Raw genomic sequence first — 5,208 nt, forward strand, 5'->3', positions numbered from 1 at the left:
GTCCCAATCTGGAACAGGGTCCTCAGAGTGTTATCTAAGGAGCTGCTGATGGCAAGCCAGAGGAACTCCCTCGGAAACTCTAAAAGGTTGTGGCTCTCTGCCACGGAGATGAACATTACCCGTTCATCCATTTGGGTTGGTCCGATCTTCTGTCACACTGTGGTTTCCTCAGGAACAGACCGAAGATTCCGATTATACATACAAACTCAAACTCAAATAACAGTAATCTGGAACAAGCTGACAGACATGGAAAACACACATAAACACAACGGAGATCAGACAAGGGCTGATAGAAAGGGTGCATCTCAGCAAACAGAAACAAGATAATTAATCATAAACAGCTGAGACAAATTAACTTAATGATAGTAACCATAGAAACGAAGGCGTGGCAGGAAAAGAACAAAGGAAACCACACTGTAAAAATAAAAGGTGCCTGGAGGAACCTTTTGGGGTTCTTCACTTTGCCCCACCGGCGGAACCGTCTGTAGATCCTCTAGGCACCCTTTAAAAAGGGGTGGTTCTCTGAGGAACCACACAGGTTTCCTGAGGAACTCTTATATAAGGCACTGTGTGGAACCACTGTGGGTGCCTCCAGGAACCAAATTTCAATTTTATTTTATTTGTATTAAATTAATTTAATGTTGTTACTATGGTTACCACCATTAACTTCTATTATAATAAACAAACTGAACCAAATACAAAATAAGAATTGTTTATTACATATTTTAGATCCATTTTAATACATACACTTCCATGCACTTGAAAAAAAAAGCTAGTAATAGATTAATATCAATGAATACACACACAAAAAAAAAAATAGTATAATACATAAGTAACATGAATAATCAACCATGTGTATACAATAGGCTACACAAGAAAAGACATCTCATCAAAATGCATGGAAAACACATGTTCCATGTAATAAATCAATGTAAAAAATTACAATTTTGACTAATTAAAAATGTCCATCTTCACTTAATTTTAAAACATGTGTTTCAGTCCGCTTGTTAAGTCTGACGTCACTGTTTCCAAGTCCAAAAGCTCTATCAGATGCCAAAAACAAACAACAAACAGTGCTAATATACACTCATTGTGCTGTAATATTCCTGAAAATTAGGGTCCTAACCTTTATCTCTATTCCGAAATCTCAGATGGTTTAGTTAATCAGCTATTTTGAATCATAAAATGTTTAAGTCTGGGATGCCGTGAGACTGGAGACTTATGTACACTATGCCTTTTGAAAAGCTTAAATGTGTGACTTGAATCAACAGTTCCCATAAATGGTTGTTGAGTATTCTCAATATCTAGAAACAAGATAGAGAAAGTAGAAGTAGAGGCTTCGACCCGGAAACAGTATTCCTTATGTCACAACAAGCAGAAAACATTTTCCATTTTAACAGAGTTAAGGTGCAGTAAAATGATCTGTTGTTCTGTGAATGTTCACTGGTGAATTCAGTCATTTCAATAAGAATCCACACGATCAGCAATTTTGTCTTTTTGCCTGTGTAATTTCACGAAATTCACAAATGTGATGCACCTTTACTCGCTGCAACATAAAATGCAATCAATTATAAAATCTTCACAAGGGACACGTGAGGTACTTAACGAGTTAAAAAAGTGAAAAGGTGCATCAGCTTCATTTTCTGTTTGCTTTTCCTCTTTTCTGGTGGATGGTCCAGGCACTTCAGTGATTTTCAGGTCTACAGGAGGATTTTTATTCTTGATCAAACTTGTATTTCAGCTTACCGAGATCCCTGCAAAGTACAAAATTTACTGTTAGTAAGGTTATTAAAGTTATTAAATAATTTCCTCAGCCTTGTGACGTTCCAAACCTGTTTGACTTTCTGTCTGTGGAACCCGAAAGCAGATCTCAGGCATAATGCAACCCGTCACCATTCAATATCACTGCATGAAACACAAGCATACATTTTTTTTGTAATTCATTCAAACTATTCTTATGTACACTTGTCTAGTTCAATTCAATGCAACAATTTATGTAAAAATGTTTAAGCTCCAAAAATGTCCCAGAAAAGATCCTAAAAATAGTCAATGAGTTCACAACTCATGTGTTATGGGTTGTGTTGTAAGTCTTCTGAAGTCATATAATAGCTTTTTCCTTTTTTTTGTCGAAAAAGACTAAACTTTAAGTTATAATTCAGGGTTCAAATGTCGTATATTCAAATGCATATGATTAAGGTATAGCCTATAAAAAATGCATAGCATTATTAGCTCCAAACCTGTGATATTATTTTTCTGAGTAACATGAATGAGATTTGAGAGCATGAGGGAAGATTTTCAGAGAATAACTGATTAAAAAAGTACACAGTCAAACAATACAATTTCACACAGAGAAAGTTCATAGTAATAAAGTACTTGCATGTGGTGTAGGTAACTTACTGTAATTCAATGTTGCCTCTGAAATGTTCAGATTATTTTAGAAATGTACTGGTTGTTCTGGGGAAACAAAAGAACAAAGCTGATTATTCACAACATAATATTTATTGACCAGTAAATGGCTTTAAAATGGTATTTGAGAGAATGAGGGCACCTGTAGTAAGTAAAGTTAGGCTAAACAAAAACAGACCAAACTATATTAACCTGCTTTTGTTATTCATAACAAACGCCAATGAGACAGCAGGAATCAGCTACATTAGTTAGGCTATCTCAGCAATTTGAAGACACAGTTTTACAGAATATGTTGAATTGAATGACTAAATCAATCTAAGACAATAAGTCAATAATTTCCATTTGTTCATTAACTTACGTTAGACGTAGTTAGCATCGCGGCTAAAACCTTCATACCAGATACTGTGCAATAAACGAGTGGTAAACACTGTAAAAAAGTAGTAATGTATAATCAATTTAGTTTATATATATGTGTGTTTGAATATATAGTGAGTAGACTCTGTATTTATATTTATTTGGCGAGTTTACAAACCTTGTAACGGAGAGCCGATCAAACGGCGGAAGCTTTGATGAGAGGACGGAGCCGTTACCCGATGATGACGTCGATCAGCTGAGCTTTGTTGCGCGCGAGCAGCGCGAGGAACTGAAGCGACGACAGCAGAGGAATAGCAGCAGTTTCGTGACAGAATAAAACTTTTCTCCTCCTAGTTCTTCTTCTTCAAATAGTAATTTATGAAGAAGTAGGTAAAAATGATTATTTTATTACTATTATTTATTCAATAATAATTAATGAATTCTTATTAATATTATTATAATTTAGTGTTGTTGTTTAAGGTTTAAATTAATCAACAAAATAGGCCTATAGATACTAAATAAATGTAAGCTACCCAGGTGAAAAAGACGTAGGCTACTGTTAAATGTATTAAAAATGCATTAAAGTATATTTGTATTGTAGGCATACTAAAAACACACTCAAGTGCATTTTTAATAGTACGTCTTTTTTCACCTGGGTATGTAGGCTATACTGAATCAAACTTAAGTAGCCTATAATAATAATAATAGGATAATAATATTCTCATTCTGGCCTCACAGAACCATTGGGTTCCTCCAGATGCTGGCTTTAACATAAGAGATCTTCCAGGAACCACTTAAATGTTAAAAGATCTTCCAATAACCCTTTTATCGCATTCAAGTTCCTCTATTTTCCCCCAAAGCACTTCGAGGTCTCATGGTAATGAAAAGGTGACTCCAGAACCTCTGAACTAAATACAAAGTGCTTAAAGGATCCCATAAGTTCCAGCAAGAACCTCAAAGAATGTTCATGCTCCTCCAGTAACCCTACTATAGGAGAAAGAGCTTTGAGGCACTTAAATTACATTTTGAAGTTCCTTGAGTATCCGACAGGATATTTGAGGCTCCTTTAGTTTTTACAGTGCAGTGTGATGGATTTTTTAATTAATCAACTAGCATTTGTTTTTCTTGCAGGAACGACATTCATATGCTTTTAAATGTTTCCAAACTCTTTGGGGAAAACTTGTGATTTTGAGTGTGTGTGTGTGTGTGTGTATAAATAACAAATAGGGGAAGTGAAACTAGACAGATGACTAGTTCTCAAACCATGTGATAAGTAATCACAAAAACAGAGTTTGCTTGTGCCAGTGACAGAGGGAAAAGATTGGGGCTTTTGAACCAATTGAACCAATCATATTGAAGGTGACATGTTAGTCTTATTTGTTTTCTCGATTCTATAAAAACTGTTGTATCCGTGTTTTACGGTGGGATTCTCAATGGAATTTGTCTGAGATCCTCCGGCCTTGCTTCTTGGGAGAGATTCCCTGAGAGCTGCTCGAGAAACTCTCCCGGCCGTGATTAAAGCATTTATAGGACATTTGCTTGAGTCTGTTTGTCGATTATTCCTGCGAAGGAAGCTAGTTTAGGAAGGAACCTAGTTTAGGGGAACAAGTTAGTTAGGTGACTATTATTGAATGGGGACGTCGATTTGTAGACGAGACCCAGATCCTAACTATCTGGGTCTCGTCTACAAATCGACGTCCCCATTCAATAATAGTCACCTAACTAACGTGTTCGGGTGGTGGTGGTGGTGGCGCTATGGTCACCTAACTAACGGGTGGTGGTGGCGCAATGGATAAGACACATGCCTTTGGTGTGAGAGACCCGGGTTCGAATCCACTGTGAGACACCAATGTGTCCCTGAGCAAGACACTTAACCCCTAGTTGCTCCAGAGGCGTGCAACCTCTGACATATATAGCAATTGTAAGTCGCTTTGTATAAAAGCGTCAGCTAAATGAATAAATGTAAATGTAAATGTAAATGTTCCCCTAAACTAGCTTCCTTTAGGGAAAAATCTACCACACCAGGAACCAATCAAAACACAAACTGAAAGTCCAAACATGCACTGACACGTGACAGCTGCGAGAGTGATTCTAAATGTAATGGGTGTTTCAAACTAATTTGACATCTTTCTCTCTTCTTACCAACTTAAAATCTCTCAATATTTTTCCCCTATTTTAGAAGGTTGTGGAAACGCTATTGCATTTTTTTTTTTTTTTTTTTTGCTATATAGATTATATATTATTTGTTTGCTGTCGTCTCCTGTTCACCACTATGGAAGTTAACCCAACAATGACAACTTCTTCCGTTTCTGAGAACCCCGGAAATGTGAAAAGGGTCCATTAGTTAATGCAGCCTGTACACTATACCAAGAGATTTATAAGGTTAATGAATAAAGACATTTTCATTACATTTTAAGCCTCTGTGGCTCAGATAAACAGGAAAGTGTT

General features: G+C 36.3%; 1 long non-coding RNA gene across 1 annotated transcript; it reads right to left on the reverse strand.

The window, feature by feature from the left end:
- Positions 1 to 698: 698 nt before the first annotated feature.
- On the reverse strand, positions 699 to 3,367 carry LOC309481058. Its single transcript, XR_014199886.1, has 4 exons — positions 2,939 to 3,367; positions 2,398 to 2,454; positions 1,833 to 1,905; positions 699 to 1,754 (listed from the first exon to the last, which is right to left on the reverse strand). It is a non-coding gene; the product is annotated as an uncharacterized lncRNA (long non-coding RNA).
- Between the last annotated feature and the right edge of the window lie 1,841 nt (positions 3,368 to 5,208).

This window comes from Leuciscus leuciscus (assembly GCF_965113295.1).
Source record: "Leuciscus leuciscus genome assembly, chromosome: 18".
Taxonomy (NCBI): Eukaryota; Metazoa; Chordata; class Actinopteri; order Cypriniformes; family Leuciscidae; genus Leuciscus; species Leuciscus leuciscus.